At 42.9% G+C, this 21,761-nt stretch overlaps 1 protein-coding gene across 3 annotated transcripts in view; it reads right to left on the bottom strand.

Annotated features, from left to right (window-relative positions):
* Window positions 1-21,761, bottom strand: part of AGAP1 (ArfGAP with GTPase domain, ankyrin repeat and PH domain 1) — a 484,860-nt gene that overhangs the window by 453,330 nt on the left and 9,769 nt on the right. The gene's annotated exons all lie outside the window — the stretch shown is intronic.

Genomic DNA, 21,761 nt, shown 5'->3' with positions numbered 1-21,761 from the left:
CCAAGTGCTGCCAACAAACTCATCATAATTTCCAGCATGAAAGCGGTACAAATTGTGACGAATGGACTTCAAGCTCAGACTGGAGTACATTTCTTGCAGTGGCACATGGCAGATGAAAGAACGCATTGTAAACTGCACACATGCTAATGAATTTGGCGCATCTTAAAGGGAATTTGTCAGTAGGATCAATCCTCCTAAGCTGTTTATATGAGCAACCAAGTCCTGGGAAGATTAATAAAATGATACCTTGATATCTGCGATCTGATGTTTTAGTCCAGAGAAATCCACTTTTTTCTTAATATGACTTACCGCATTTTAAAATGTGACACACAGTTACGGTAAGCTTTTAATGGACGACAGACATAGCAAGCTCACGAGCCAAGCTGCTGATAGACAAAGAAAAGGGTTTCCTTCTCCACGTGTTTGATTATCTCAACCAAGGATATTTATGCTAAATGGACAAATTAACTTATCAACGAACTTGAATCAGACTTGGCTGAGCTCCACAGTGTCATTACACCTCACCTTGGAGCTACACTTAACTCATTACGCCTCCAGACTAGAAACGTAATCAGTTACAGATACAAAAGTTATTATCAATAGACCTGTACCAAATCCACCATCACCCATGATCATATCTAGATATTGATCTGGCAGAGCTTAGAACACAAAAACCTCATAAAAACACCCTGGACTGGCAGCTTTGGTAAAGTTATGTCATAGGTTGCATTAATGAGCAATGTTCTGACACTTCTACAAAAAAAACAAAACAAAACTCTACATACAAAAAATGCCATTGATATGCTTCGGATTCTGGTGTCAACCTCTGGTAATAAGTTTTCGATCCCAGTATCAGTAAAGTTACGACATTACTACCATCATTGGCGCACAATAGTGAACGACAACCCAACGCAAAGGTTACAACTGCCAAGCAATTTTTCTACATCCATAGGGAAACCGCAAGTAACAAACTACACTCCTAGCTGACATATTTCTGATAATGGATGTGTCTTTAGCAACAAATGAACAATAGTATCTACAGTTGAGAAGCAACATATCACAAGGTCGATATGTGACTCCTGTGCCATTCTAGACACCAGCACCCCATCCTTGACATTTTGGAGAAGACTTCATCCTAAAGGTACCGTCACACTCAGCGACGCTGCAGCGATACAGACAACGAGCCGACCTAAACTAGATCGCTGGAGCGTCGCTGTTTAGGTCGTTGTAGAGACGTCAAACACAGCAACTCCAGAACGATGCAGGAGCGATCCAGTGACGTAACGGCGACTCACTTCTCGTTCTCGCTGGTTATTAGCTCCATGTCAAACAGCCGGAGTGTACCGATCCGACACACATCTAGGGGCCCTATGCTCATTGCTGGCGTCGTTGCTTTTGATGTCAAACATGACGATACACGCCGACCTGGCGATGAAATAAAGTTCTGGACTTCTAGCTCCGACCAGCGATGGCACAGCGGGATCCAGATCGCTGCTGCGTGTCAAACACAACGAGATCGCTATCCAGGACGCTGCAACGTCACAGATCGTTGTCGTTCTCTTTGCAAAGTTGCTGAGTGTGACGGTACCTTAAGTCAAATGCATTTGATAAAATGGCCTCATCTACAAGTTGGGTGGGTGGGCTCCCACTTGGGTAGATGCAACACAATGAGAGAAGCAGGACTCATGGCAATCAGTTTCATTTTTGAACGGGATTATCACATGGCGAAATTCCTCCAATTCGCTTTTTTTGTGGTTCATTTATGTGTTAAACCTTATAAAAAATATATAAAGTGTTGAGGTGTCCCAGAGGCCCAAAACACTGGCATCACATCAAAAGTACACTTCTCAACAGAACCTCTATCAAGCAGGTCCATGAGCAATCTAATTAACCAACCACTGTTTTTTTTTATCCTTGAAACAGAGAGGAAATTAGCAGATTACAGAAACGCAGGCTTAGATGATAAATGTAACGTCTCACACTTCTTCTTAGGCAGGCCGTAAGTGGCAGGGGGATCTCTGTCCTCCTCGCACAGCATGGTTTTGCAGAGCTTGCAAGGACATTGCCAGGAGCGCAGTCTGACCCAATGCTTAGACAGTATCATTGGTACTTTAGCCGAGAACCCTTCTCAGCACACAGGCCTCAGTGTTTAACTGCGCTCCAGCATTAGTCTCTCGATTTTCAGATAATAGCTCTCATATCCTGCCCTAGGGGTACATACGCTGTATGAAAATAAACCTAAGGCTCCCACATGCTGTCATGCCACATGCATATTATGGATAAAATAGTGATCTTGGATAAAATTCTTTATATATATTCATCTGGTCACATTGAGAAAAATCTCCAAGTGAAAGAGACGATTATGCCATATTTTCACGTAAATGTTATAAATTGTGATATAGTCTTAAAAATGTTAAAGTTTGACCCTCGTAGGCTTCTGTATCATTACTTATCCCTAGTAACTTCCCCAGACCGAGCAGGCCACGGATTCTCAAACTTTTACCACTGGGATCTCACTAACCAGAACATTGAGTTATCGGAGCCTCACTAGGGACCAAAAATATTAAAGGAGTTGTCCCACGAACTAAGTACATTTTCATTAATAGATCTTGGAATAATAATAATTTCCACAATTGAATGAGCGAAATAAAAAATGTTCCTTTGCTGAGATAAATCTTACAAATTTGCCCCTGCTGTGTACTGTGTAATGGCTGTGTCTGACCATGCAAAGCTGCTCCAGTTCATTATCTGAAAAAAAAAAAAAAAACACAGTTCCAGGCCACGGGAGGAAGCAAAATGCTATCACCACTTAATAAGGGGGATAATTTATTCCACTGTAGAATGGTTTATCCCCCTTCTATGAGTAGATATACTGAAATCTCTTTAGTAGTGCGGGTCCTGGCATAAGCAATCGGGTCATGTGACTTGACATCATGAGTATACTGTAGTGCAGCGGGGTTGGTGCAGTGCGACAGATAGGCAGGGACCACAGGAAAGTTAGAAGCAAAGTACCGATATCTATAATGCCGAAAACATACAAATGAAAAGTAAATGGCATTCTCCGTATCGCAACCGGGACATCAAGACAGTCTGTATCAGAGACCTGTTGAGGTGGGCGACTGCACCGCTGTGCAACACTGAGGGGTGCCAGGTATTCTTGCTTCACTTGGCTCCGTGTTAATTCACACCAGCTGGACACTGAAGAGCCACCTGCTCTGCAGCTTGCAAACCAAAACTGACACACCCAACCCTTAATGCAGGGTTTTTTAAATGGAATCTGTGGCCATTGGCCAATTGTAAGACCCGGTCTGGAGGGAGAAAACTGCCTCACTACCATCCTGTAGTTCGCTCCAAAAATAAAAGCCCACGCCGGGTTTTCTTAAATCTGCCTTGAGCAATTAGCTTGCCCAAGACCAAACGTACTTTTATTTTGCACTGCAATCACAGCTATGCCTGTAACTGCAATGCACTCCAGAGGCCTCAATACGCCTCTATGCGCATCCTGGGGGATACATATCGACCATTGCATATGATCTCCCTCACTGCCCCACAATCTGTATTGAGATCTCTTTAGTTGTGCAGGATTTGAGAACAGGATCAGACATTGGTGATCATGTGATGGGACTGGAAGGGCACCATAGGATTTATACTAGATACTCCGGCCCACAATTCAGGCAGCTAAGTAGGAGGGATTTCCACAAATTAGTAAATTAAACCCATCACTCTATCGGCTGCTTTGGAAAACTCCGACTAAGAAAGAGAAGGATACAGGTTTGGCCACATATTCCCCCCATGAGCAAGAAAGGCGAAACGCTCAGCTCATTATTCATTACAAAAAAAAAATGATCAGATCAATTTGTATTTCTGTTCGAATTTTATTCATATATAATTTAATCACCCTAAAGTCTGTATAATGTACTTAACCCAATCTGTTCAATTCTGGGTTTGATGGACTATTGGCCTGAACCCATACACATTGGAAAGTTCATATCATGTTTTCTGACCTCCATTTAACATATACGCTGGGAAAAGAACCCAAGAGATACATTAAACGGAGGCTGTGATGGATGCATCTGTCACCCATACACCAATATGGGATCTGAGTAAGATACATCAAGCGTATTTTTAAGACAGATCCATTAAACGGATGCGATTGTGGCCAATGGATACCATTACAGAGGCCTATTAAGAGCAGTCTATTTTGGCACTTTTACAAGCGCTACCTATATACAAGTCATTCATTCTGATGGACTGACAAAAACTGTTTAGGAAACACTGTTAATATGATCATTCTGCTCCCAAACAACATAGCAGATCTCCATGTTGTGAGCCAGTGAGGGGACTCATATGCGAGGGCCGTTATGTATCCCCCAGAACGTGCTAAGAAGCATACTGAACCCCCGGAGTGCATTGTAATCACAGCCATGGCGGGGTTACCATGCAAAATAGAAGTACCGTAAGTGTGGACTGGGTTTAGTTATTTGACCAAGTCAGATTAGGAAAACCTGTCTTGGGCTTTTATTTTTGGATAGATCTGTAGGATGGTAATGGGACGGATCTCACCCTCCAGGTACGGTCTTACAGGTGGCCCATGACCACAGTTTTCATTTAAACCTGCAGTAAAGGTTTGGGTGTGTTAGCTTGTGTTTGGATTGCACATGTAGCAGACTGAAGGTGCTCTGGACGTATGCTCGGCTGTGTGAAGTTAACACAGACCAGAGCCAGCGATGTGGGCAACCATGGTAGCACCCCTGAAACTTATGGGGGTTCAATTGTCAATGGCACTGCACTTTACTTACGCCTTCCCGGCTGCAATTCGGAGATGAGAAATTTCATGTGTGCGGTTTTTGGACAATAAAGGACGTTGACTTAACTTGCCTGGGTTACTGCCTCACTAAATTCACTAGTGGAAACACAGCTGTATAAAGGTATATATTTGCTTTACTGGATGCTGCTGGATGGAAAAGTTCTTTTTGCGCAATACTTGTATATAGCAGTTAGATGGTGTTGAAAAGAACAAAACCAGGACAAAATAAATATTGTGGAGTACATGGTAAGCGCAGAGCTAATCATTTATTTTCAATAAGTATAAAGAATAAATGAACCAGCAATGTTCAGAAATTGAAACCTTTTGTGTGAATATTTCACTGCCTGGATGGCTTTTGATTCATTAAACTATAAATACTCGGTCTCCGCTCACGGCGCGTTCTTACATTCCATCACTTTCTGCTATATTAGGCTCAGCACAGTTGTCTTTTTCTGCCCCTGCAGACGGATCGGACAGGATTTTTTTGTCTGTGACACTTTCCTGTGTGAGAAAGGACAGCAGCTGGTTTGAAGACACGTGCGAACCCCCTGTATATTGTAGTCTGCTTTACAACTACTATTATGTACCCCGTCACTGGCTCCCACAAATTAATGTCACATTTGGGGGCTTTTATCACTGCACGGAGCAAAAGAAAATGAATGGAAACAATGACGTGATTAAAAGAGCGCTACGGTTATTACATGGTTAAAACGGCGGTTAGAAAAGTTTAAATTTCAAATGACTTGTGAGTTTGAATTTTGTTCCATCCGCCAACTGTCACGTGCAGTCATGTGACCTTTAGCTCCGCCCTTTCCGTTAAGCTACACTGAAGCACAGAGTACAGTTATTTCAGGTCTGTGCTTTAACCAGAATGGAACCGGAGGCAATGATGGACAAAAGAAGCAGAAAAAGAGCTCAAAATAAAATTACAAAAAAACGTTAAAAGGCTATGGAGGATCTGTGGGCTCAATACAAGATTTGCAAAATGTTTTTCCATTTCTCAGTGCCCAGAAAACCCCTTTAGGGTATGTGCACACGTCCGGATTTTTAGCGTTTTTTTTTGCGGAATTTCGCTATAAAAATGCTATAATTCCGCATCAAAAACACTAAAAATATGCATCCTATCATTTAGAATGCATTCCGGATTTTTTGTTCAGATGGATGCGTTTTTTACCTTAAAAAAACAAATTCCGCAAAAAAAATGGACATGCTCATTCTTTTTGCGGATTTCTTAGCCAAAATGACTTTCAGGAAAAAAAAAAAAAAAAATCCGCAAAAATTCCGCAAAAAATCCGCGCAAAAAAAAACGCGAATTTCTGACAGAATTCTCCGGATTTTGTCAGGAAAAAAACCTGACGTGTGCACATACCCTAAAACATCACGAAAGAAATATAACCCATATCACAAGTGCCTGCACATGGCTGGGTGCGCTGTAGGGCACCGCATTACTTTCCCATTATTTTTTATCCCCAGCCATAAGATGCAAATGAAAATTACAATGTGATATAAAGACAGGTCGTTTTGTACGATTATGACTAACAGAAAAAAAAAATTTCCCTGCAGCTTTCATAAGACATCTCCAGTTACAAAAAATAATATCTGTATATCCAGTGTGCACATATAACCTGCCCATAGTGTCATGTTGGTTCTAAGGGGCATTTCTACTGCTCGATTAGATTGGAAACAAGTGTCAATAGGAAAACTCAATTCCTGATAATCTTTCTACGTAAACAGATTGCTGATCATACGACGAGCAAGCAAAATTATCTTTTGGTTTGTCTAAAAGGTCAACGGTCTCGACAGCCCATGGTCCGGTTAACACAAGAATTGCGCTTCCAAAGAACAATACCAGCCAATGTGCACCGAAGGATCTATTACTGATCGTTCTATGGAAGTGTGAAGCATGGTCTGCCTGTGTAAACAGGCTATGAAATGACCGCCGACCGGCAAGCATTTTGCCGATCGGCAGTCACTTAATGATGTACATTAGCTGTTGTAATAAAGGCAACTTTATATGGGCTGATAATTGGAATAAGTATTCTTAGATTCTTAGTAACGCTCATTTTTGTCTATCAGGCAGTCTAAACAGGCAATCGAGCACTCATTGCACAGGCTAAATGATCATTCATCAGGTGCCAAGATTTTTAGCTAGATTTAAAAAAAACATCACTCTCGCCAGCACGTCGTCCTGTGTAAACAGGTGATGTGCTGCCGAGAACAATGACATTCTATCATCGTGTTAGCAATTCCTCTGTGCACCTACACTTCTGTATGGCTAGGCTAAATAGGCCATTAAATAAGAGCCGATTAGCTTGGAATCAGTGGTCATTTAACAGCGGAGGTCGACGTGTCTAAGCCCAGCATTTAGATATCATTTTGAGCAGAGGACGGATATAACAAATTGTGTTATTCCTACATGCCTAACAAGTAGAGTTCTTGGTGAAAAGCAGACACTGGGTCCTGGCTTCCATATAATGTGAGCAGATGCTGGGAGGAGAGGGCAGGCAAAATGAGAGGAGCTGGAGATCAGAGGCACACGTGTTATCTAATGTCAAGGTCATAGGGAAGAGGAGTACACAGCTAATCCTCTTAGGTGACATGTCTCAGACTTTCTAACGACGCAACATATGACATAAATGTCCTATACAGCAACAGTGAACCGCAAGCAAAGCACCATACTAAACAAAGGGTTAAGCTAGTGAGGAGATAGTTTGTGACAAATGTCTGGATCAAATTCCGTTTCTGCATTGTGTAGATTCCGGATGAAACGTTACTTGCATTATTTAGTGCTGGAAACAAACCCAACTGTGATTTTGAAAGCAGTTTGCCTTTTATTGACAGCACTTATTTTACGGACATGTTTTATTATCTTATTTTTATTCATTCAGTTTCATGTCTTTCATGATCCAGGCACCTACAACCATCTGTCAACAGATAGATAGTTTGAGATGACCTAGTAAATTAAAGCATCAAGAGCATAGCACCCACTCGGCAGATCTGCACTGCACAAGCGGCGGTGCGAAAAAGAATGTGTGCCCCATGTGCCAATGACAACGTCTGCCAGTGACCAGCTCACTTTTTCACTTTCATTCACATATAGAACAAAGAGCTCATTGAACTTGACGAGTTCGGGGGTAAAATAATTTTTATTCCTCACCTCTATATTTCTTGTATTGAGCGAACTGCTAATATGCTGACTCACATCCCCATATTATTGCTTTTGGTCCCTCTCGAATATTGGACAAAGAATCAGCATAGTCACGGATCAATAAGGCGGCCACAGACACTCAATATCTGTAAGTGTAGAGAATATTGTGCGCAGTCAATAGTTCTCACTCTAGACTGAAATGTCAGACATTTGTCTATGCCAGGCCAACAATTAATAACTAAAGCCAGGTTGAGACAACAAGAAGTAATGAGACGTAGCCCGTCAGAGGAAAGGAGGATTGGATATGCTGGATACCGGAGCCTTGGTATCACCAGGGCAGAAATCTTACTTTCCGCTCCAGATTCAAATACAGCATGCCAGCCATGTTTATACTGTAGCTCCATCAAGCACTGTAAATTCATTACATATTTTTTAAAACATTAATAAAATAAACAGTTTTTCATGTTTTTTATTTTTTAGCATTTTTGGTTCCTTTGGTGCCATGTGGTATTTTTACACATGCATGTTTTCTTGTAATCTTAAAGGGAACCCATCACCAGAAAAATAAACGCTATAGTAACATGGTTATTTCTGCAGGTTGATAGCGTTACTAACCTGCCCACACTTAGCCTAATGCTGCGGGGGGGAAACTAACTTTATTACCCTATGGTAGCATCCGGGTTTCAGTCACGGGAAGGCGCCGGTTCAGTCACTGCTCTGAGTATACAGAGCAGCGGTTGTATCCGCGCACCCGGCCGTGACTGACACTGGCCGTGCATTAGGGACGGAGGCGCAGTTACAGCTGAAACCCGAACACTTCATGGGGGTTAAAAAGCTCATTTTCAGTCAGTTTTTTACATCAGTATTTGTGGCCAAAACCAGGAGTGGAACAAATAGAGGAAAAGTATAATAGAAACATATGCATCACTTCTGTATTTATCACCCACTCCTGGTTTTGGCTACAAATACTGATGTAAAATACTGACCGAATACTGAACGTGTGACGGCAGCCTAATACTATTAACCTGCAGATTAACCCCATATATGCAGGTTAATAGCATTTTTTCTGGTGACAGGTTCCCTTTAACAGGAAGTCAGAAAAATAGACATATTTCAGAGAATTATGCATTTTAGAAGAAAAAAAAAAAATGACAAAAAAGCCCCAAATACAAAACAAACCAAAACATTTCCAAATATAGTAGCTCTTTTCACAATGGGTTACTTTTTTTTCAAAAACACCAACAGCATGAAAAATGGCATGTAAAATGTGTCATTTTAGCAAAACATGTTGTGTGCGAACCCTTAGCGCTCATTCAGACTTCCATGTTTTAACTTCCATGTTCTATCCGTGTTTTCCATGGATTGCAAATAGCCTCTTAAGAGAAGAAGAGGACACGAACTCTAGTACCACTTCATAGAAGTAGCAATCCTAAAAGTCAATATTGACCCTTTTTAAAAGGCCTTGCCACATAGGCTTAGGTAAAGAAGCTAAACCAGTAACTATTTGCAGACTGATGTTTTGGGGTGTATGCTCCTCATCAGTGCAAAGCAGGAGAACTCATTTGGCTGGGTGAGAGGCCTGTGACAGTGGGTCTAAGGGGTAGCATGATGGCTCAGTGGTTGTCACTGTTGCTTTGCAACGCTGGGGTCCTGGTTTCAAATCCCACTATGGAGAATATTTGCGAGGAGTTTATGTTTTCCCAGTGTTTGCGTGGGTTTCCTCCCACACTGCAAAGTGAAATGAAATAGGATGGTGCTATAAAAACAACACATAATAAATAACAACATTTCTCCTTGTGGAGACTAACAAGTCTGAGTAGGGAGGCTGATAATGCTCCCCTGGGAATATGAATATGCAACTAGCCTCTAAGGGTACCGTCACACAGTGGCACTTTGATCGCTAGGACGGCACGATCCGTGACGTTCCAGTGATATCGTTACGATCTCGCTGTGTCTGACACGCTACTGCGATCAGGGACCCCGCTGAGAATCGTACGTCGTAGCAGATCGTCTGAAACTTTCTTTCGTCGCTGGATCTCCCGCTGACATCGCTGGATCGGCGTGTGTGACGCTGATTCAGCGATGTCTTCACTGGTAACCAGGGTAAATATCGGGTTACTAAGTGCAGGGCCGCGCTTAGTAACCCGATGTTTACCCTGGTTACCAGCGTAAACGTAAAAAAAAAAAAAAACACTACATGCGGCCCTGTGCTTAGTAACCCGATGTTTACCCTGGTTACCAGGGGACCGGGATCGTTGGTCGCTGGAGAGCTGTCTGTGTGACAGCTCTCCAGCCACCAAACAGCGATCGACATCGTTGTCGTATCGCTGCAGCGTCGTTTTAGTGTGACGGTACCTCTATGGCTAGCTATACAAGTGGCAATCCCAAAAGTCAATACTGAACCTTTAACCATTACTTAGGATAAGAAGCCAAACCAGGAAATACTTATACCAGTCTCCCAGCGCCAACTTGGCGTTCTCCAGATGGAGAATCTTTACCCCTTACACGTACCCCGTCTATGCGGCTGTTCATACGTCCGAGTCTTCTGCCGACCGAGTGATATGTCTGCTTTTGGTCATGGATCAAAATCACAGATAATACTCTATGGATCCCTGAAAATCATGACAGCACATGGATGAGAAGCGCGTGTTGTCCAGTTTTAACATTGTAAAGAGTATTGAAATAAGTAGGAGACAATTTGCTACATTTATTTTTTTTTTCACAAGAGAAAATTATTGATGGTAAAAATAGAGACACTGATGAATATCTGATCGAAAACTAGTCCTTTTATTATGCAAGAAGAAAAATAAACGGATGTCAAAATAAGGCCTTAAGGGTGAAGTCAACGGAAATAGCAGAGGAACAGGTATTAGGCCAGCAGGCATCTCACGTGTCTGGCCGGTTTATGGCTATTTCTCTGAACCCAAGAATGATGGGGTATAGTCTAGCTCCTGGAGGAAACGAACGGTGACACAAAGTATATGTATATGGCGTTTTGCTGTGCGGACAGTATAGCTGCTCACTTCACCACAGCACTGATGCGGACATTTTATCTTTACTCACAGCTGCTTTTTGCAACTATCGCAAAACAACACACCCCAGCAGGGAGTCAATCCGACCCTCCCAGATTTACACACCCTGGAAAATAGCAGATAGCGCAAACCAAAAACAAGAAGTAAAACGGCAAACTGTTCATTAATCTCCGATATCACAAAAACCAGGTTACGGTACCTCTATATAACGGCCAGGAGAAAGGGAAAGCACTGCTTATGTCTTCCTTATGATGGCACAACTGGTAATCCTACGGCTTTGTAACGTCACTCTTCTAACTGGTAAAACTGATTTATATACAAACAGCTGTCATATTAATCAAAATCCTGGCAGCGTCTCTGACGGGACGAGAAAATGAGGGAAAGAACTAGAATATTGAATCATTTATAAATATTTAGTGATGGAAAATTTATTAGTCTCACAATGGATTCCTCATTCAGATGTCAGTTCTTCTCCCATATGAGAAAAAAAGAATTATTTTGATCAGACTCCTATCAGAGTGTCATCAGTTTTTCTCTTACGTGTCCTTTCTGACAGTCCATCAAAATCGGACTGCACTCGGATGGGCATGCTTCTGATGAGGCGGTGGATGGTCTCCTGAGGGATCTCCTCCCAGACCTGGACTAAAGCATCCGCCAACTCCTGGACAGTCTGTGGTGCAATGTGACGTTGGTGGATGGTGCGAGACATGATGTCCCACATGTGTTCAATCGGATTCAGGTCTGGGGAACAAGCGGGCCAGTCCATAGCTTCAATGCCTTCATCTTGCAGGAACTGCTGACACATTCCAGCCACATGAGGTCTGGCATTGTCCTGCATTAGGAGGAACCCAGGGCCAACCGCACCAGCATATGGTCTCACAAGGGGTCTGGGGATCTCATCTCGGTACCTAATGGCAGTCAGGCTACCTCTGGCGAGCACATAGAGGGCTGTACGGCCCTCCAAAGAAATGCCACCCCACACCATTACTGACCCACTGCCAAACCGGTCATGCTGAAGGATGTTGCAGGCAGCAGATCGCTCTCCACGGCGTCTCCAGACTCTGTCACGTCTGTCACATGTGCTCAGTGTGAACCTGCTTTCATCTGTGAAGAGCACAGGGCGCCAGTGGTGAATTTGCCAATCCTGGTGTTCTGTGGCAAATGCCAAGCGTTCTGCACGGTGTTGGGCTGTGAGCACAACCCCCATCTGTGGACGTCGGGCACTCAGACCATCCTCATGGAGTCAGTTTCTAATCGTTTGTGCAGACACATGCACATTTGTGGCCTGCTGGAGGTCATTTTGAAGGGCTCTGGCAGTGCTCCTCCTGTTCCTCCTTGCACAAAGGCTGAGGTAATGGTCCTGTTGCTGGGTTGTTGCCCTCATACGGCCCCATCCACATCTCCTGGTGTACTGGCCTGACTCCTGGTAGTGCCTCCAGCCTCTGGACACTACGCTGACAGACACAGTAAACCTTCTAGCCGAAAGCTCGCATTGATGTGCAATCCTGGATGAGCTGCACTACCTGAGCCACTTGTGTGGGATGTAGAGTCTGTCTCATGTTACCACGAGTGTGAAAGCACAACCAACATTCAAAAGTGACCAAAACATCAGCCAGAAAGCATTGGTACTGAGATGTGGTCTGTGGTCCCCACCTGCAGAACCACTCCTTAATGGAGGGTGTCTTGATAATTGCCAATAATTTCCATCTGTTGTCTATTCCATTTGCACAACGGCATGTGAAATTGGTTGTCAATCAGTGTTGCTTCCTAAGTGGACAGTTTGATTTCACAGACGTTTGATTTACTTGGAGTTAGAGTCTGTTGTTTAAGTGTTCCCTTTATTTTTTGAGCAGTGTATAAAGCACTAACCAATATTAATCCTGGACTCTAAACTGTTTACAAATTTAGGATACATTTCTTTATAAAACGTTTTCTAATAAAAGAATGTCTCAGTGGATCTTACCATGTAGCGACATAAGCCTCAACGTTAAAAGTTGGATTTTTTGTTCTATTATTTAAACCTTTCGATACTTTTTCCTGGCAAGAGCACGGTAAAAAGGTCTGCGTTTCAACCAGGAAATGTTCCCATTACGTGGAAACACTGATGTTATCCACATTAACCAACAGGACTGACCTAATGCAGGCTAATCAATCAGAGCAGCAGCAGAGCCAGAAGCCATAGATTTAGAGAGCCGGCCACATAGACCTCTACCGGGTCACCTGCTGACCTTGCTTTCCATGATGTGATGGACATGTTCTCCTGGTGCACCACCCCGATGCCTGTCTGCACTGCGCCCACTTCCGGCATATTACGGGCTTCACAAACATACACATCCTGATGAAGGAGGCTCACCGGGGCACGAGAGGGACATATTGGTTTCAGAGGCAGTTTCTGCTCTGAAAACGCAGCACAAAGACTCCGTACGCACATACCGTAAGGATGTCCGTGAGTGACGTCCGTGTCCTGTGATTTTTACGGACAGAACACAAACCCATTATATTCTATGGGGCTGTTCACATGTCCGTGTTTTATTGCAGACAGATTAGTCCTCAAAAAAAAGTTACGAAAACATGTCCGTTCTTGATCCAAGTCACAGATCAAAATTACCTATCCAAGTCTACGGGTCCATGAAAATCACAGATCCCACCCGTGTGCTGTTAGTTCCCATCACTGATGCGAGTCAGTCTTGAGTAAAAATAAAAGGACGTCTCAATGAGGCCTAACACGTTTTTGCGAGGATGCACACGTGTGATTACGTCCCTTTCCCTGCAGCCACAAACTCCAATATCAGCCCTTAGGGCCTGAGTATTACACTGTGTACAGAAACCTACGCAATAGATGATGTGGTAGAATTCCAGATCTTTGGTTTAGAATGTCTGAAAAGAGTGGAGCCGCCATCACCCTCCACACAGACATCTGTACAATCCCCTCTGCATTATGTATCCTACAAGAAAGCAAGGAGAAGCGTGTGCCTGCAGCACGGCGAGCCCCCCGCACAGTTCACACCTCGCCCCTACCCTGATGGCGCTGTTGCTAGGCTCTCTACAAAACCACTGTCCTGGTTTTACCTTCACCTAAAGCTGAGGCTTCACTCCAAAATACAAGACGGGAACTAAAAACTCATTGTACTTTATGGTCGTTTGCAGTATTAGGACTACTTTATCTGGCTTTGGTTCTGCGGATGACGTGCGAAAAGACGCTTGAGACGAGCTAAAAAGCATTAGTGTAAAGCGTCGCAGGACGGCCGAGGTGCAGCAGACGAAAGCCAAGCCGGACAGGTCGCAGGGATTTTTAAATGATGGTTAAAGGGCACACGGTTGTGTAACTAAAGCTGTGTTCATACGTTGCGTTTTCATGCGTTTTTTCCTTAGGCAAAACTTGCTCTCTTGGCAGCAAGAAACTTGCCTCAAAAAAGCAGGTTTTGCTCTATTTTTTTTGCAGCGAATTTGTCAGGGTACATTTGTCTCTAGTGCATGCTTTTTTAAACTGTAAAGCGCTGCGGAATATGTTGGCGCTATATAAATAAAGATTATTATTATTATTATTATTATTATTTATATATATAAAAATGCAAAATCAAAAAAATTGGGATTCTACTTCATCAGGTTTTGGCAAATAAAATGCAGCAAACACTGATAGATGCATTCTTGTAGGTTTTTTGCACCACCCATTGCTTTCAATGGGTGAAAAATGCCTAAAGAAGTGACATGCTGCATTCTGTAAAAACCATGGTTTCCACAAAATATGGAGGACAAAAAAAAAAAGAAAGCTGTATGCATGAGATTTTGGAAATCTCATACGCTTTGCTGCTACTGCAAAAAAATAAATGAAATGAAAAATTTGCATAAAAAAAGCTGAAAAAAAAATGCAACATGTGAACATAGACTAAGTAGACAAAACTGTGCTGATACAATAAAAACATCCCACAATGGACACCAATGTACTTGGTCTTTTACACATCCTAGTGGTACTGTGTTAAAAGAAAAAGACCAAGATAAGCATTCAATAAAGGACACTCCAGCAATATATAGAAACACCCCCTGACGAAGCCGACGCGAAACGCGCGTTGGGGCCGCGGCGGTGACCCCTGTGCTCCTGTCCCATGGGTAAGAGACATTGAGCCCGATTGAATATGTTAGCAGCCGCACTTGGCGCTTAGTATCCCATTATGGGAGTTAAATGGTTAGCACAGCAGCCTTGCAGCGCTGGGGTCCTGGGTTCTAATCCCACCCAGGACAACATCTGCAAAGAGTTTGTATGTTCTCTCCGTGTTTGCGTGGGTTTCCTCCGGGCACTCCGGTTTCCTCCCACATTCCAAAGACATACTGATAGGGATTCTAGATTGTGAGCCCCATCGGGGATAGTGATGATAATGTGTGCAAAACTGTAAAGCGCTGCGGAATATGTTAGCGCTATATAAAAATAAAGATTTATTATTATTATTATAGATTTGTAGCCATCTGGTTCACTTGGTGTCTCTCACCCTTACATGCACTATTGGCACTTTATGATTTTATAACTGACAGGGATTCATAGGGGCTGCCGCCTTGCAGTGACTCCTTTCAGTGCGGTCCTCTGGTTCCTTTCTGAGTATTGTATGTCTGTAACGTTCTATGATTTATTATTTATATTGGTTTGTATTTGATGGTCTTACTAATAACGATTTGTATTTATACTCTGGTTAAATGGGACTCATACTCCGTGTTTTCTCTGGTGTTTCTATAAAACTGTGCCGATATCTGCAGCAGAAGGAGTCACTTTATCCTCCTTTGCAGGTAGACTAGAGGGGACAAGCAGTGGGTCCCCTCTGTGCTTGGAGGCCCTGGGCAGATGCCCGGTCTGCCCCCTCATGACGCCGGCCCTGTACGTTTTTTGAGGCAGCCACAAAAGCATTGTCTACCAAGCTGTTCTGTCCACCTAAAAAAAAATATGGAGACTAGATGAGTACAAAGTAACTCCATCTGCCCCATTCTATTAGAATGGCAACATCAAGTCTTCCAGCTGAATGCCTTTTTAAAAGATTTAGACAAAAATACCAACGTAAGAGCTCAGCATAGAGCACAGTATGAATGTGAACCAAGACTTTTTTGGATGGTACCGGTCTCTAGTTGGCTCAGCCTGGCTTAGACCTTGTTCACATTGTGTTTTTTTTCCTGCATATTTTTTCAAGGTGACCATGCCATAATACGCAATAATAATGTGTTTTTTTTATCCATTTCCTTCTTTATTGGATCCATATTTGAAGCATAGTTTACGTTTCTCATTTTTTTGTACAAAAATGTTGATTCTGCACTTAAAAACGCAACTTTCTTTTAATGTGTTTTTTTCAGACTATCCAAGAAAAAACTACATTTAAAAAAAACACAGTTCAACAGCATCTTTTGGGCATGAGATTTCTAGAAATCACTTTGCTTAGACAATTAAATGCAGGTTTTCTGCGCACCACAAAACAAAAAGGAATGGAAAAAGCGTAGCATTATGCCATGTGGGAACATGGCCTTACAGATTGCCTGCAGATAACTACAGCGGTCGTATGTGGCCACTAGATTGCAAGCGCCAACGGACACAACCAGCATGTAGCATGTAGAAAGACACAGTCCGGCTCATCTTTATAAACACAATTATATAAGAGAAATGTGACTTTATGGTATGTGCTACACAAACAGGGCACACAGGTGGCAGTAATTATCGGGCTGCACCATGCCAAGTCTACAAGGCTTGGCAGCGCGGATGTCTTCAGTGCGGTATTCAGCTGTCACATATTATATATCACACTCCTCCGCCCCTCGGTTTTATTCTGCTACGAGCAGAAATCGGGAATGGAGAATAGGAAACTCTGACCCTGCTCTAAATTCCACAAAGGGAAGGAGCCCGGAGCCTGAACAGATCACTGGCGATCTCACAGAAAAGATCTGATAATCCAATGTTACGTGCTTTACCGCTACCATTACAAGGAGTACCTTCCATGTATAGGAGGCTAAGTGGCGGCGCACTTCAAAGTTGCCAACTTGATTTTTTATTTTTTTCTTGAAAATTGGTCCAAAAAAATTATGTACACATTGGGAAAGCATAATAACTAGTTATGATCATCAGTGACATGTCTACAGTAGTGATTAGCGAGTGTGATCGTTACTCGAGTTTTCTGAGCATGCCCAGGTGTTCTCCGAATATCTTGGATAGTAGACTGTTTGTGTCCCTACAGCTCCATGATTTGCGGCTGTTAGACAACCTGAACACATGCAGGGATTGCCTGTTTGTTAGGGAATCCCGTCATGTATTCAGGCTGTCTAGCAGCTGCGGGGACTCAAACATAATCTCCGAGCACATCCAAATACTCGGAGACCACCCGAGCATGCTCGGAAAACTCAAGTAACGAGTATACTCGCTCATCACTAGTCTACAGGTCATAATTATGATATGAAGACATTATCCTCATTCGCTATAACTTGTAAAATGGGGAAATAATCTGTATAAGTTTCTTCAACTTAAAAAAAAAAATCTTAAAAAACTTTTTACAGACAGAGCAAAAAAAAAACTGCCCTATTGTTACAGACGGTCCTGGAATTTCTGGACTGTTGGCAACCCTTGCGCACTTGGTCTCTGCAATGTCATTACTCTACCGCCATAGGCACACTGTGCTGCAGAATAAGAACAAGATCAGAACTAGGGGAATACGGGATAACGTGCAGATTCTTGGAGGTTCAAACTCCCAGAAAGCCTGTTATCATTGTTCTGGAGCCAAAAGAGTGGGGCATTGAAGCCCCTTTCTGAATGGAGCAGAGATGATCATGTACGGCTTCTGCTCCGTTCATTGTCCATGGGACAGAGAGAAAAGAGTGCAGTACTGGGCAGTCCCATAGAAAACGATTGGAGCAGAGACCTTGCATGCGCACATCAGAATGGAGTTGTGGAGCACCATTCTTAGGGTTCCAAAGCCGTAATCTCAGGATCATTGGGTTCCCTAAATTAAGACCCCTAGTGAAAAGCACGTTAGTCAATATCCAATGGATAGGATATAACTTGATATTTATGGGTAAGGGGGTGTATGTGAACTACCCGGCAGTGGCCACTAAAGTTTTGATGGAGCTGCTATGTTCCAGCGGCATCTGAGAACTTTCATCAAGAGCTGATGGACGCCTGTGCCGAGTGTTGCACCCCCATGGATCCTTTGGATAGGCCATCAATAAAGAGAAGTAGGGGCCAACAACTTTAAGCCTCATTCACCCATTATTATAACCCATGGGACTGTTCACATGTCCGTCTTGTTGCGAATGTCCGTCTTTTGTTGCGAACTGAGAGGCACTAAAAACAGAGGCATGACCAATTGTCCAAAGTTGACCTAATGCAAGCTTCTAGGCCCGAGAAAAAAAAATGTTCCGACGGCTTCATTGTGCTGGTCGGATTTAATTTAGAATATTTTAACAATTTCATATTTTCCATAGGTAAAAAAAAAAATTTGATGACAAACGTATGGCAAAAACAGGCACGCACACCATACACAGATGAAAATTGCTAAATTATTTATTTTTACATACAAGGTAAAATTGGGGTCTGAATGAGGCCTCAGGAGATAATACTTCTGTCCCGGTACTATAGGAAGTGAGCGTCTCCTCTTTTATGGATACAACGGCCAGTAAAACATAACTAATCTGGAGGTGCCACAAACGCATCCCCGACCGCCAGGCTACATGTACAATACATAAGATAGTGACAAGAAGAGGGGCTCAATAATAAAAATACATAACTAATATGACAAAACCCTCAAGAACCCTCAGTGATACATTACTTCTCAATGATAAGAATAGACAGCCATCATTCAAGTCTGGAACGGCCGGCTCGTCCCGCTACAAATACATTAATATCTTGTAATCACCAGGTTACAGTAAAACAAGATCTGCTGTAATTACACACTGGACACGTATATGTGCTGCTCTGCGCTATACCCCATCTATAAAAATACAGGATAGCGGCTGTATACACAAAACACATACAAACAATGGTGCACAGCATGCAACCGTGCCGCCAACCTTAGATCATCCTCTTCCACCGGCGGTGGATACAATAATATGTTTATGAATGCACTTATTTACGCTGAGTCAGCCATCTATTCATCACACCATCTGTGCTCACATTTTAGGTGATTGGTCTAACGACATTACCTCGTCTGAGCACAGACAACACTACTAATGGTGCATGAAATGTCACTTTATGCGGACAAAGGCAGTACCTGTTCTACCTCTACTGGGACCAGTTATATCAGCTGTCCGCCTGACATTTATCCAGCTGCTGGGACTACGGCCGCACTCAGACAGCAGCGATTTTTATCAAAAACAGCCGATTTTCTTCAGCGTTTGGTCAATGTGTCAATTTTGCCATCGGTATTTCTTTAGTGATTACTCGTATGCAAACAAAATGATGTTAAAAAACTTCTACCCATCAAGCGTCGTTCACACGACTATTTTTGGTCTGGAGTGCTGACTGTGAAAAAAAATGGACTAATGTTATTCAAGGGGGCAGGGCAGATGAGGCATTTTTTACTGACCGAATCTGCATGAGAAATGCAAAAAAAATAAAAATAAATAATGGAAGAGTGCACTAGTTTCTTTAGTAAATCGGATGAAACTCGCCCATTGGAGTCTCTGGGTGAGCAAAAAAAAAAAAACGCCATACGGAGCCTCAGTACAGCATCTGGTTTTTTTTTTTCGGATAAGTTGCAATTCCGTAATTTAGGAAACTGCAAATGGTCTTGTGAATTATTAATAGCTGCTGTGAAAAAAACGGATTGAATACAGATAAAGAGAAAAAATAAAAAATATATATATAAAAAAAAAAATACAAAAAAAAAAAAAAAAAAAAAAAAAATCGCCCCTGTTTTCTGGATGAAACTCTGAATGATTTTATTTCTATGCTGGTGTGAACCCAACCATACAATGGTAGTCACAGACAGCAGACTAATGCCATCCGAACACTGTTAGGGGCTGCTAAATAGGAGAAGGTTAAAAAAACTAAAAGTTGTCTCATCCATGAAAAACAGATGACACTCACTGATGAAACTATTTATACATGAGAACATAACATCTCAATGTGGCGATGGGAGCAAGATGAAATGGAACATGCCAATTTCTTTTATCCTACACTTTACAGTCCACATATACGCAATATATATGTTTGCAATCGTCAGGCTCTGTTCACATATCAGGTTTTGATCCTTTGTATGTATTACATGGAATGTGTGTATAGGATGGGGGGGTAAGATTTATGGCCCATTTATATTATCCAGTAATGGTGGAATTGTGTCTTTACGCTATTGCCCATCTAAACAGGTTGGAAATCACCCAATGAACTGGTAAAACGCTCGTTCATCAGTTCAAATCTTTTTTAGCCAGTTTAAAAATTATTATCGGCACCAGGTTATCCGGTCCCTGCCTCGGTGGGAGGTAACGTGACCACAAGTATGTGATTTGCATTCTTCTGGACACATTCCAACTAGACGTGTCTGGCTTCACTCCATACAACTGTATTGAGCGAGGCTGTGCACGTCTAGTTGGCACGTGACCGCATGCATGCAAATTGCATACTTGTAGTCATGCACTCGCTGCTGGAGGCTCCTCATAGTGTGCGTTCAGAAAGTGACTGCAGAATTAAAGCCTAAGGCTGGGCAATCCCTTTAAGGCCTGTCCCACACGTCCAGATAATTCCGGTACCGGAAAAATCGGTACCGGAGTTATCCGTGTGCTCACGTGGCACATCAGTGTGGCACACGTGCGGCAGCCGTGTGCCGACTGGGTACCACACGCACCATGCAGGAGACAGCGCTAGAGTTAAGCGCTGTCCCCTGCTTTGGATGCTGATTCCAGAATTCATTCCTTCTTCCCAGCAGCGTTCGCTGGAGAGAAGGAATGAAAAATCATTGGGTTTTTTTTTTGTGTGTTTAAAATAAAGTTCTCGTTAATCTCCCCCCTACCACCCCCTGTGCGCCCGCCCGCTGGCATTAAAATACTTACCCGGCTCACTCGATGCTTCCTCTCAGCGTTACAGCTCTTCCTGTATGAGCGGTCACGTGGTGCCGCTTATTACAGTGATGAATATGCGACTCCACCCCTATGGGAGGTGGAGCCGCATATTCATCACTGTAATGTGCGGCACCACGTGACCACTCATACAGGAAGAGCTGCGACGCTGACCCATTTAATGGGTCCGTGTGATCCGTGCGCTCCCACGAACACTGACATGTCTCCGTGTTTTGCACACGGACACACGGTCCGTGAAAACACGCTGACATGTGCAGAGACACATTGATTTTAATGTGTCTACGTGAGTCAGTGTCTCCGGTACGTGAGGAAACTGTCGCCTCACGTACCGGAGCCACTGACGTGTGAAACCGGCCTAAAGCAGATCTGTGATCAGATTTCGCACTACAAACAGCATACATTATTGAATAAGATCTCCTAGTCCTGATGAGGCTTGCACTCATAAAATGTTAATTTTAAAAGATGTCTGGAAAACCAAAACAAAATGGATTTTCAAAGTAAGTACACCAGCCTCATTAGGTCTAAAATATCTATTTAATAATGTATGGAGATAGTATTGTGAAATCTGACTTCGTTAAAGCAACTGCATGGTGAGAATCACATGCTACACATATTCTTATATACATAAAGCAATAGAGTATCGTGGCCCTTGCAGCCATTGCACTCGTATAATGGCCTTGTAGGATCTAGGAGTGCTGATGAGCGGGTTTATTTGTTATGGAGCGCACATACTTCCTGTGCA

This window comes from Ranitomeya imitator, chromosome 7 (genome assembly GCF_032444005.1).
Source record: "Ranitomeya imitator isolate aRanImi1 chromosome 7, aRanImi1.pri, whole genome shotgun sequence".
Classification (NCBI taxonomy): domain Eukaryota; kingdom Metazoa; phylum Chordata; class Amphibia; order Anura; family Dendrobatidae; genus Ranitomeya; species Ranitomeya imitator.
The sequence above is the reverse complement of the archived record's forward strand: the minus strand, read 5'-3'. Positions and strand labels throughout refer to the sequence as shown.